This window comes from Rhea americana, unplaced genomic scaffold (assembly GCF_003343005.1).
Source record: "Rhea americana isolate MKP2758 unplaced genomic scaffold, rheAme1 scaffold_749, whole genome shotgun sequence".
NCBI classification, from domain to species: Eukaryota; Metazoa; Chordata; class Aves; order Rheiformes; family Rheidae; genus Rhea; species Rhea americana.
In genome coordinates, this window is record NW_028186922.1 from 13037 (window position 1) to 26373 (window position 13337).

A 13337-nucleotide genomic window follows, 5' to 3' on the forward strand; every position below is an offset into this window, starting at 1 on the left:
AGTTTTTGCAGGGTTTGTGTCTGCTGCCTCCACAGAAGGAGGGGAGCCAGCAGGACCCCCTGTGGCTGGCTTGGGGCAGAGAGGAGAAGGGGAAAGTGTCATGGCCAGTGGAGGAAAAGACAACCAAGAGTGGGGAGAGAGTGGAAGACAAGACGTTAGACATTGGCTGTGTGTTTAGGGAGCCCAGGCTAGCCCCTTACCTGGCCTCTTTTTGCAAGGGGAACCCCATATTCTTAGCCCCTACAAAATCAATGGCCTACAACAACTTCCGAATTTCTTCTGTGGTGCCATCACCAGTGACTTTAGCAGGGGGGGATATCTTCTGCCACAAGAGTGACTGGAAATGCTGGAGAGGTCACAGTTCTCAGAGGTGATGGGGAGACCCTCACAGCTGAGGATGCTGCCAACAGCAGCAGAGGTGGAGGATCCCATAATGATGTTCTGTGGAAAGGAGCTGAGGGCAAGGCAACAACCACGAGAAGGGGCTCAGTGACAAGGTGGGAGTCCTGGCCCTGCCTGACACAGGGCTTGTTGCAGCAGTTGTCCAGTGGTGTAGCACCAGAAGCTTATCATGGCATGCACAGGTGTTAGCAGGACATATCTAGAGGCTGGAGGTACACTTTTAAGAGACGGCAGGGAGGAAGCAGAGCAGGGACATAGGTGTGTGTGTCTGTGAACAGCAATCTGTCACCTGCCCTGACAGAGTAAAAATACTTTCCTGGCCAGGACTGGCACCCTGTGCTGGTAGGCACACAGACTTCTTGTCTATCTCTGTGTCCCGCCAGGGCCATGGAGGGAGCATACATGCCCAGGAAGGTCGTGCCTTGCCCATAACCCAGGATGCACCGCAGCCAAGCCCCAGCAGCACTCTAAGCTAGGCCTTCTTCCCCCTTCTCCCTCCCATGACAAGCAGCCCCAAGACACAGCCTAGGAGGAGGGAGCAGGTATTGTCTGAGACAAACCCAGAGGAGAAAGAGGAGGAGAAGGGGGCCTCAGGCTCACCTGGCTAACACAGAGGAGGAGGTGAGGGAAACAGATGAGAGAACGAGGGAGTCGCACTGGCTTTTATAGTGTGCCTGCACTGCCCCAGGCACAGCGGCACCCTTTGCAGAAGGGACAATTTTCTAAGATGCTCACAATGAATGGAAAATATCCCAGCTAATGACACGAGCTGTCCTGCTGCTTCTCTCTAGGCTGCCTTTTCATTTCTGGGTTTGAGCCCTGCTCATTCCCTCATGGAGGGAGGCTTCTTTTGAGTGACAGGATGGAAGGTCCTATGATTTCCAGAGCAGAAATGTACCAGCATGGGAAGAGATGTGGAACAATTGCCAGAGGGGTCCCCTACAGGCAGGTGACGTCAGATTTCAGCAATCCTGTGGGGCTGTTTGTGGCTCCATTCTCAGGAGGGGCACAGCTGCTCCCCACCCTGCAAACCCTAGATGGATGTCTATGGTCTCTTATGTGTGAGGCTGTGCCGTGTCCTCACCCTCCCTCCCAGCTCCCTCCAATGATCCCCTAGTCCACTCCTCCACAAGCAGGTGAGCTGTGCTGCTAGGTTTCCCATCTCTTCCTCCTAATGCATCTTGCAGGAGAAATCTGCTGACCTGTTGTTCTTCCTCCTCTCTCTGGGCAGGCAGTCCCTCAGAGTCCTCAAAGATTACTGTCAATGTCTCTGGGGCCTTGTCTTGCACAGAGTGCTCCAGCCTTGCTCTGCAAGGGAAGTCCTCAGCTTCTCCTCCCCTTGGTATCTCCCCATACCCTTCTGTGTGGTTATCAGCACTACTGGGTGTAAGAGTGTGTTTGTGTACCAGCCTGTGTGATTGAGCACATGCACATGTCTGTGTTCTTTTGCATGTATGTGCACACACCAGTGTGCATGTATCTGATGTGTGCATGTACACACATGCATGAGCTCACGTTCCTGCATGCATGTGTGTTTGCATGTGCATGCATGAGTGAATTTATGTAACTTCATGTGCATGTGCACTCATGCACATTTTTGCTTGAGTCTACACATCTGAGTACGGATTTGCACAGGTTTGTGTGCCCTGGCTGTGGGTTAGTGTTTGTGTACAGGATTGTACCAGATTTCATGGATGTGCCCAGGCAATTCCAAGGTCCCCTTGTGGGTTGGACTGTTTTCTTGAGGTGTCCTCAGCTCCTGATCTAGGTAAGAGTGGCATTGCTTTGGGACTTGCTTGGGTCCTCAGGGATGAAGCAGCCCTCAGCCACAGTGGGCCCTTAACCAGAGCCAGCAGCCACTGGGAGTGGTGTGAGTTCCCAGGGAGACCAGGAGAAGGCAGGCAGTGACACTGGGGCTAGTTCCAAAAGTACCAAAACCCAGCACCAACACTGAAAAGGGACAGGGCTCTCTACCACCAGCAGCGCCACTGGAATGCAGTCCTGGTGTACTCCCTCCCCCGTACAACACCTCACCTGAAGGATCACCTGGGAGCAGACCATTCCCACAGTCTGGCCCTGGCTGAGATGCAGGTGAGCTGGCTTCAGAGCTCCCATGGCTTGGGGGAATTCAGGGCAACTCCAGAAGCAGCTAGTATCTCCCCACAAGGAAAACCACCCGCTTGGTTTGTACTGAAAAGCCTTCTTAAAATATGCCCTGACAAAATGTGTTGGCATTTCCCAGGTGAAACCTTTCATTTGGAGATGCTGCAGCCACATGCTCTGAGTTTTCCAGTGTGAAGCTCTGCCAAGTCTGGTGGGATATTGTCAGGGTTTCCCATCTGCTCCATACCCCTCCCACCCCCTTTGCCAGGGGATTTCCTGCTCCTCAAACACCTTTGCCCACCTTTGTTGTCCCATGTTCCTGGGCAGGTTTCCTCAGCTTTGCTGCCTCTCCATCTGCCACAGATAAGGTGGAAACAGGCCTGCCCAGGGGCTCCCTCCTTGCCTCTCATGTGGCACCTTTCCTCTTCCCATCAACATTTTGGAGAAATCCTCCAGCATTCTTGGGCAGCCTGGGAGGAGGCCATAGCCCTTGCAGGAGCATCTCTCAGCAGCAGCCAAAATAGATGGGTGAGGCCCATCCACTGAGTGGATGTCACTGGGCTGGCAGGGTTGGGGTCTGTGAGTTGGGTTGGGCTCTGCACCAGGCCCCTGTCTCCCTAGCAAGCTGGAGTTGGGCTTTCCTTAAGGCCTGGTGGCATGGCTGGGCTTGACAGCCAGTCCTGGCACAGCATCACCAGCAACAGAGTGGAGCCGAGGGGGCTCCACCTCCTACTCACAGGGATGAAGAGAGAAGCAGCTCTGCCAAGGAGGCATAGCAATGCTGCAGGCTGGGGACCCATCCTGTGTGTCTCCCAGTAATCTCCTCATTTCAGAACACCTGAGGTTTCCCCTCTCCCTTGCTGGGCTCCAGCACCACACTCCTCTTGCTGGGCACCTCCCAGCCTTCCCAAAAACAGAGGAGATGGGGCACCCAAGCCACAGGGTGGCATCTGTCCTGCACAGAGGCCTCTCCCTGGACACTGGAGGCAGGGGGATCCTCAGCTCCTGTAGTGAGAGGAGGTCAAGTCAGTGTTCTCCAGCTGTGAGGGGCTGCTGGAGAAATGCCACAACCCTCAGTCTCTCTTGCAGCCCCTTGAAGTACTGGATGATGTGATTCAGGGGCTGTATTTGGTGTTCTCAGTGCCAGAGTCCTGAAGCCCTCATGCATCTTGCGAGTCCAGCGCTGGCAAAGAGTGGGGCTCACAGAGGTCCGACCATCACCCCAAAGAGAAGTGACTCCTTGGATGGACTCTCACAGCACCAGGTGCAGAGAACACGCTGTGGGCAGGGGGCTTCTTTCAGGTGAGTGGAACCCTGAGCTGAGTTTTTCTGGGAGCCCAGCCAGGTCCCAGCTCTCGGTTCCCCTTGGCTCTGGGAATACCCATGACCAAGTGCCCATGTCAGGGGGCAGACCCTGCCCACTCTCCTGCACACCCATGACTGCTACAAGGAGCTTTGCTCCAACAGGTCTCTCACGAGTGTCTGCATTCAGGTCCTGTGGCTGAGGGGAGGCTCCTGCTCGCTGCTCTTCATGGCCACTGTTCCTGAGGCCGCTGTTCCCGGGGCTGCTGTTTCTGGCGTTTCAGGGAAAAATTCTCATGCCTGCAGCAGCTCCACGAGGAGCAACAGCCAGCGGCATTTGAGGGAGGGGTGGGATTAATGTCTCTTTCAAGTGCACTGTTCCTGTGCAGCAGCATATGAGCTGTTACTGCAGCCAGGATGCAGGAGCTCTGGGGGCACCAGCTCCTTTGTACCGGGGGCACCAGGGCTCGTCCCGGACAGGATGCCTAGCTCCTGCGACTCCCCTCCCGTGTGGTCCCTATCGCGAGCCCAGGAGTGCCATGCGCGGAGGAGAACCACCGCCTCCATGTGCCACTATACAACGGAGTGCCCCACTCCTGCCCTTCTCACCTCCCTGCTGCAGCCAAGGCCTGGATGTGAATGAAAAATGAGGCCTAGAGCAGGACAGTGCTGGGGCAGGGGCAAGCCACAGCCCTGGGGCGGAGCTGGCACTGGTGACCAAGAGGAGGCGCTGGCGCCACAGCAGAGAGTTGGTGCTGGCAGGCGGCAGCGAGGCACAGGTGGCTCAGTGGTGCTGTGCGGTGCAGTGTGATGCGGCGGAGCCAGGGTGGAGGGCTGGCGGCGCTGGCCACAGTGCTCTTGGGTGCGTGGAGCTGACAGCGGCAGGGGGGATTAGGAGCTAGGGGCAGTGCCCAGGGGAAGCCACACAGGGTCTGAGGCCCTTAGGGCTACCGTCACCACTGCCTCTCAGGTTCTTATGCAGACCTCCTTTTGCTGGACATCCAGCCCACCAGCCAAGCCTGCCACCTCTCTCCCTCCTTCATCTGTGCTGTCTCCACCAGATGATTCAGCCATGCCTCCCTCACTACAGCCCTTCCTGGCTGCGATCCTCCTTTCATCCTTCCATTCTCCCCTTCTTCCTTGGCAGAAAAGCCATTGTCAATGTGAATTTCTCCTCTCTTGGCAGTGGCTGCAGGCGGAGCCCAGGTGCAGCAGGAGCCGTTGGCAGAGGCCACTGAGGGCACCAGCATCAACATCACCTGCTCACATCCTAGCATTGCTGCAGACTCAACTCAGTGGTACCGGCAGCGTGTACACCAGCCGCCGCAGCTGATAGCAATGGGTTTCAGAGGAGAAAAAGTGGTGCTGGACCCACCGGGAACCCTGCTCATCGCGGCAGACCGTCGCTCCAACACCCTGCGCCTTGCCCAGCCCCGCTGGTGGGACACCGCACTGTATTACTGCACTGTGAGAGACACAGTGAGACGAGCTGGTGCTGCCGCTGTGCACAAATGCTCTGGGGAGGTGTTGGGGGTTGTGTGTGCCCAGGTTCCCTCTGCTCTCCGCACATCGGTGGTGCCTGTGGCTGCCTGGCCAGGAGTGGGGCAGCACGTTGTGCTAGGCGCGTTGGGTGCAGAGGAGCCAGACAGGGCCCAGACGGAGCCATGGGCGGTCAGCTGGTAAAGTAGAAGGAGTAGGAGGAGAAGGAACAACAGGTAGATTGTCAGACACATAAAATGGAGCAGAAATTTTTGGAGCACAGTCCGAGGTACAAGCCTCTGTCCGTGCCAGTTTTAYCTTTGGCAGGGTTCCTTTCCTCCCTCCCTCTTGCCCTGAATGCTCCTGTGCCCATGCCCAATTATCCCAAACATACCAGTAATCCATTTGAGCTGGAAACATATCTTCTAGATGATATCGCCAAAAGCTAATTTTTCCTGATCAAAAGTTCCTTGCAGTGGCCACCATTGTGCTGGATTACCATCTTTTGTTGCAAACAGCCAGTCTTCTTGGCATAATGTAACTGCACGCTCTTTTAATAAGCTGGCTGCTCCCTCAATCTTCTTCCCATTTTCCAGTATCTCAGCTAAGGGCATCCCCTTCTTTAAGTTGTTTACACTTCCCATTGCTAGCGCGCCTTATGCTGATCAGGCTGCGCAGCTTTGGAAAGTTGCAGCAGGGGAGGAACTGAAACTCACTCCTATACTTCCTCCTGAGAGGGACTCTAACCGCCTCTGGAACTTCTTATTCCTGAGAGGGACTCTAACCTAAAGCAGGCAGTCAAGAAATTCCTCTCTTAGCTCTGCAGCTGCAGCTTCCCTTGTTGGACAATTAGGCTTCCYAATCTTTCCAGTTTGGACCAGATTTGGGGGCTTCTTTTACTTAACTAGGTGACTAGTTCACAGCTTGTGGCCTAAGGCTTCAGTAAATTTAGCTGCTAATGCTAAGTAAGTTATGCTAAATGACTCACTCTAGACAGCCTCAATCCAATATTCTTTGACACCAGGGAGAAATTCCTYTCTATTCCAGAAGAAATAGCACCATCTGCAGAGAACTGGGCAYCCCTGGGGAAGGTGAGGAACTGCCAGTGGGGAAAACCCTTGAAATCCTCAAAGGACCAAGCAGTAGTGTGCAGGAGAGCAGGCATTTCTAGCTGGGGAAATGAGGACTATACTGGGACTATATCAGGCCAGGAACAGCCACTTCTTACCATGGGGAACCCAGAGCCCCCACGTCTTCCCCTGTCGTGAAGACATTCAGCGGGCTGTTGCCTGAGGAGCAATGTGTGTCACTGCCAGAAGAGGCTGGGCTGCAGATGGCATGTTTCAGGTGTGACAAGAACAAACACTTTCTCTTTCCTTCTTTGTTCCCCTTGCAGAGTCATTTCCGGCAGCTCAGCTCTCTTGGGGCTGGGAGGTGGTTTTCTGACTCTTTAATACACAAACAGCAGGGTCAGCCTCAGCATGTACCTCCGATACCTCGTCCTCGCTGCCCTCCTGGGGAATTCGCTGGGTAAGCACAGTCTTTTACTCCTAGCAGAGTCCTTTTCTTTACCCTCAGGAAACCATCACCCCATCACCAGATTTCTGCAAAGATCTTGAAATACCAGATCACATGGGTGTTTTGCATGTGCGATCTGAAGAGGCTGTCACTGCTGGAAAAGAAAAAAGATGAGACAGCAAAGAAATATCTTGTCCCCAGATTATCTAAGACTCTTTTCTCCAGCTTTTTCCCCCCAACCATCCATCTACCTGTCTGCATCTCTCTTCTGATGCATCTAGGCCCCCTGTTCCATGGATGTGTCACTGCAGAAGCTCTCTGCTGTCTGCAGGGTCAAAAGATTGCCTTGCAGCCCAGATAGACAGGACTTTTCAAAGCTGATGCAGGTGCTGGAAAGCTCTTATTCCACAGATTTTACTAGGGTGTCCAGGTCTCTCTCCAGGTTTGGAGGTGTAGTGCAACATGCCCTGGCGACCCATTTTTTCCTGCATGTCAGCACAGCCAGGGCTTCCTTTTTCCTCATTTGCAAAGACCGGAGAGGCATGCAAGATGACAGGTAATCGCAAGAGAGATGCAGCTTTTTGCAGCACCTCCCCTCAGAATTGTTCTGGTGCCAGCACAGGAGGGCCAGGCAAGACAGCCTGTCCCCTGGGCAGCAGGAGAGTGGGGAGGTGGGAGCAGGGCCACAGAAAAGCTCTAATCCAGGAGCATCCCGGCAGGAAGTGATGGGATTATCACATTGCAGAATCTGCACTGAGGCAAGAAGGCCAATCTCCTGCCCAAAACCACTCACTAACAGGGCAGGGGTGAGGGAGCCTTCTACCCTGTGGGTTTACATCCTGAAGCCTTTCCCTGCACACTCACTGACTCCTGCTTTCTTCCAGATGCCATGGGCCAGATCACTGTGACTCAGAAAGAAGGTCTAGTCACAGTGGAGGAGAGGGGCACTTTCCAAACCACCTGCACCTACCAGACCTCCAGCTTTTATGGCTTGTTCTGGTACCAGCAGAGGAGAGGACAAGCCCCACAGCTGGTCTCCTATCAGGCAGGAGAAGGTCAAAAGGAGAGTGGCCGATTCACCATATTGCTGAACACCACAAAGAAATACAGTCTCCTGCGGCTGGAGGAAGTCAAGGTCTCTGACACTGCCTTGTACCTCTGTGCTGTGCAAGACACTCTAGTGCAGGAAGCTTCCTTGGCTGTGCAAAAACCTGAGGCAGGGAGGAAGGCGAGGGTGCCTCTGGACAAGGCAGAGCTGTGGGACAGGGTTCCTCAGCTCTCCCCTAGCAACACTACTTCTCTTGTGCACCCAGGGATCTGCAGGCCAAGACACACTTTCTGGAAGGGACTGGTGTCTTTGGCCTGACAGGGAGGAGAAATTGGCGAAGCAGTCTCTGCCATGGAAAGGTTTTCCCTCTACACCCAGGATAGGACTGTGCTTGGCATGGGCTGTGCAGGGAGTCTATGTGCTCTTCTGATCTGATCTCTCAGCACAGCACCAGGGCCCAAAGGAATCACACTGKCTCTCATCCAAGTCTTGYRGTCCCATTCCAAAATGCCTGTTCAATCTCTGTCCAGCACATTTGCCCAGATCACTGACAGGATGGACCTCCACCCAGACTGTGTGCTTTGGAAGGACCTGAGGGGTGGTGGCACAGTGCTTGAGCAGGAACTGGAGCCATGACTTGCGAGGAGTGGGAATCTCTTGGTGTGGTAAGGTGCAATGGACAGGAGCCAAGGTTTCCTAGTGCATTTGCCAATGCTAGTGACAATCTACTTGCATGTTGACCACCGTGTTGTGAGGCAGAGGGAGTGGCGGGAGGGATTCCTGTTCTGGCTGACAACAGCTCTTGCAAAATGTATTTTTTCACCCTTACAGTTCTGGAGGCCAGAGTCAGGAAAGAGGGATATTTCAAGCCCTGGGGGCCTGAGCAGTTTCACAGAGGGCATTTTGATTGCAGCCTCTGCAGAGCTGAGAGAGGAGAGGAGCTGGGGCGTAGCTGAAAGATTGTCAAATTGGTGAACTGTTCGGGTAGTACACTGGTTTGAAAATACTGACTGTATTTTATGCATTGAAATTGTGTTCAAAGCAAAACAAGGAAAGCAAAGCTCCCTTGGTTCATGTCATCAAGAGAAACAGGATTTCCCCAAGAGAGGAAAACTATCAAACCTCTCACCTACCAACCCTACAAGAAGCTATTAGTGGGAAAGAGGGAAGGAGGACCCTTCTCTTTGAGTGCAAAAAAAAATGTGGCTTTGTGACGGAAGCGCTGACCTGGCCTAGAGAAACCTGGACTGGTCCTGCATGGGTACGAGTGGCTCTGACTGAGCAGGAGAGCTTGCACCCAGTACCTCTGGCTGTGGCCAGAAACAACTTCCTTTGGGCAGTCCTTGCAGGTGTGTGAGGAACAAATACCAGGTAGTGACTGCTTGGGGAGGCTCCTCTGTGCTCAGGGACAGGCCTCAGCCAGACAGTATGTTCACAGCTGAGCTGTGAAACCTCAGTGAGGCTACCATCCTGCACCCCTAAAAGACTAAGCAGCGGTGTGCAGAACAGCAGGCATTTCTAGCTGAAGAGGCAAAAACAATGGTGGAGGAGAGGAAACCACAGCAGGGGCATTTCAGACATTGTGAGAGAAAATGTACTTCTTTCTTTGCTCTGTTAGTGGTGTCATTTSTRGCAGCTCTGCTATCTTAAAAGTGGGAAGTCGTTTTTTTTAACTCTCTCTCACACATGAACCAGGAAGTCGAGTTCAGCATGCATCTCAGTTAKCTCATCCTTGCTGCCTTCCTGTGGCAAGCACTGGGTAAGCACTAACTTTTACTTGAGGCATAGTTCCTCTTTCATATGGGAATCTATTGCACAGTTGCTGACTGCAATTCTACCAGTTGCAATGGGCCATGCCTCCATTAYTCTGCAAGAGGTACTAATCACAGTGGAAGAGATCAACACCTCCCAGACTACCTTTCTGTACCAGATCATTAACTTTTACACCTTATTCTGGTACTAGTGGAGGAGATATCAAGCCCTCCAGCTAGTCTCTTATCAATTGGCTGCAGGCCTCAGTAACAGCAGACAATTTACCACATTGCTGAACGTGACAGGGAAATACAACCTCCTACAGCTGGAGGAAATTGAGGGGTCTGACTGCCTTGTACTTCTGTACTGTGAGCGACAGCCTGGTGCAGGCAGCTTCCTTGGCTGTGCTAAAACTGGGGGASGTGATGGGGGTGGAGGTGATGTCTCTGTCCAAGGCTGAGCTCTGGGGAAGGTGCTCTCCATTCTTACTTGGTAACCTATTTGGCCTCCATATCTAAGGTTCAGCAGACCTTGACCCCTAAGAAGTGGGAATTTATTGGGGTGGGGAAATTGAAGGCCATACACCAATGTTTCCTATTACATTTGCTGAACCTTGTGACAGTGTGCATGCACTTTCCCTCTGACCTGAATGCATGATGACCACTGTGAGGGACATTGTTCTTTTGGATAAAAACAACTCTTGAAGGTGGCGTTTTTTCTTATCCTCATGGTTCTGGAAGCCAGAGCCAAGAGTGAGGAATGTTTCATCCTCATCTGAGCAGTTTCTCAGGGAGAAGTCTGACTGCAACCAYGGCAGGCCTGAGGGAAGAGGAGCTGGGAGCAGAAGAGAATATATCTTAAATCTATGCACWGTCCAGGCAGTTCTGCAGCTTGAAAATATCGTACTCTGTAAATTAATATTATGATCAAAGCAAAACACAACAAAACAAAACCCTCACTGTATTTTATAAGGAGAAAAATGGTTTTCTCATGAAAGCAAGAAACCTCATACTCATTTGCCCTCTGAGAAGTTGTTAGTGTGAAATGGCAGATGGGGATCTATTCTCTTTGTGTGGATAAAATATGGCTTTGTGAAGGAATTGCTAACCTGGACTTCACAGGCTTGAGCTGTTCCTCCATGTKTGTGAGTGGCTCTGGCTGAGTAGTAAAGCCTCTCATCAGTGCCCCTGGTTGGGCTGAAAAGCAGTGTCCTTTTGGCAATCCTTGTAGGTCTGTGAGGGACAATTGCTGGGAAGAGATGGGTGTTTCCAGCCTGGTGGGATTAAGAATATATCTGTACGTCAGGTCTCAGTTAGCTCAATATGGAGCTCCTGTGTGCTCAGGTTTCAGCCAGGCAAGTTGTGCACAGATGGAAAGATTTTGCTGACAGCTCAGGAGATTCATGGGGGAGAGTGCAGCAGGGTGAGGAACAGAGAAAGGCTGTGATGTTGCTGTCCTGTGCACGACAAGCTTTGGAAAATGCAGTGCTTGTGGAATCCCATCTCAGCTGGCTGGGACTTAGGAGAGACACTGTTGTGATGTTGTAGTGCTTAGAGTATCCACCTCATTTTCTCGGACCTAACTCTAAAGGGACAACAGTCTAGGTACAGACCTCTCCAAACTGTGGTTTCAGTTTTATGCTCCCAGAAGGGATGTCAGTCCTGATTGAAGCACCTCATCTAGGCTCCTAACCAACTTTAGAATTAAAAATTACATGAAGAATTTTTCTGCCTAAGGGCATGAGCAGCTACACCTAGATATTCACCTTTCTGGGTCTGTTTCACAACTCAAAGAATGATTCCCATGTCAAGAAAAAATATGTATTCACAGTAACAAATCGCTCAAAGATAACAGACTGTCCAAAYGTCCAAATGGACACAGCATGGGAAAACTAACAGGAGGACATATGGCGGTTAGGTTTAGCTCAGCTGGTTAGAGCGTGGTGCTAATAATGCCAAGGTCATGGGTTTGATCCCCGTAGGGGCTACTCGCTTGAGGGTTGGACTCGATGATCTCCGGAGGTCCCTTCCAACCTTATTGATTCTATGATTCTATGAAAAGTCTGTGTGCAGTTACAAGGCTCTAATTTCATTGGGATCATGGAGATGTGGGGGACGGCTCACAAAACTAGAGTGCTGTATGGTGCTAGATGGATACATACAGCCTCTTTAGGAAGGACTGGGCAGGAAGGCAAGGAGAGGGATTTGCCCTTTATGTGAGAGAGCAACTGGAGTGCATGGATCTCTGCCTAGGGATGTGCTAGGGGCCTGCTGAGAGCTTTTGGATCACGAGTAGTAGGCAGATGTAGTGGGTATCTGCTATAGATGGTCTGATCAGGAAGAAGAGATAAATGAGCTCTTTTTCAGAAAGTTTGAAGAAACCTCGCGTTTTCAGGCCCTCATTCTCAAGGGGGATTTTAACCAACTGAGCACCTCCTGGAGGCAGAACACAGCAGGGCACAAATAAACCAGAAAGTTTCTGCAGTGCATTATGATRATTTCCTAACACAGGTGACTGAGGAGCTGACAAGGAGAGGAAAACCTCATAGTTACAAACAAGGAAGAACTGCTAAGAAATAGCTGCTACAACTATGAGATAGCGGTGTTCACAATCCTGAGAGGAGGGAGGAGGGGGGAGGGGAAAAAAAGACAGATCAGAACCTTTGACTTCAGGAGAGCATAATTCAGTCCGTTCAAGGGAATTGCTTGAAAGAATCCCATGGGATATGGCTTTGGAGAAAAGAGGGACCCAACAGAGTTGGTTGATATTTCAACAGCATCTCCTCCTCCAAGATCAAGAATGGTCCATCCCATCATACAATCAAGCAAAGGTTGCAGGAGGTCTGCCTGAATGGACAAGGAGATGCTGACAAAACTCAGACATGAAAAGGAAGTATACAGAAGGTGGAAGCATGGACAGATGACCCAGAAGGAATATAGGGACGCTGTCAGAACATGCAGTGATGAGGTTAGGAGAGCTAAAGGCCACCTGGAGTTGAAATTGGCAAGSGACATGAAGGGCAACAAGAAAGGCTTCTACAAGTACATCAGCAACAAAAGGAAGGCTGTGGAAAATATGGGCCTGCTGCTTAACAGGGCAGGGGCCCYGGTGACAAAGGACACTGAAAAGACAGAAGTACTGAATGCCTTCTCCACCTCAGTCTTTACTGGCAAGACTGGCCTTTGGGAATCTCAACCCACCGAGACCAGTGGGGAATTCTAGAGCAATCAAGACCCCACACCTGAGGGGAATGGGGAATCAGATTAGGGATCACTTAAGCAAACTGGATATACACAAGTCCGTGGGCCATGATAGGATGCATCCACGAGTGTGGTGGGAGCTGGCTGGTGTCACTGTGAGGTTACACAATTATCTCTGAAAAGTCATAGCAAACAGAGAAGATACCKGAGAGTGGGAAGAGAGCAAATATCACCCCTATCTTCAAGAAGGGAAAGAGGGAGGATCCAGGGAACTACAGGCCAGTCGGCCTCACTTCAGTCCCTGGAAAGGTGATGGAACAACTAATTCTGGAAACCATTTCCAGGCATATGAAAGACAAGAAGATGATCAGGAGTAGTCACCATGGATTTATGAAACGGAAATCATGCTTAACCAACCTGACAGCCTTCCGTGATGAGATGACTGGCTTAGTGGATTAGGGGAGGGCAGTGGGTGTTATAACCTATTGTCTATATTGATTTTAGTACAGGATTTTGACACTGTGTCCCATAAC

General features: G+C 51.7%; 1 pseudogene; it reads right to left on the reverse strand.

The window, feature by feature from the left end:
- Window positions 1-240: 240 nt before the first annotated feature.
- LOC146585894 (feather keratin Cos2-2 pseudogene) lies at window positions 241-599 on the reverse strand (annotated as a pseudogene).
- Between the last annotated feature and the right edge of the window lie 12738 nt (window positions 600-13337).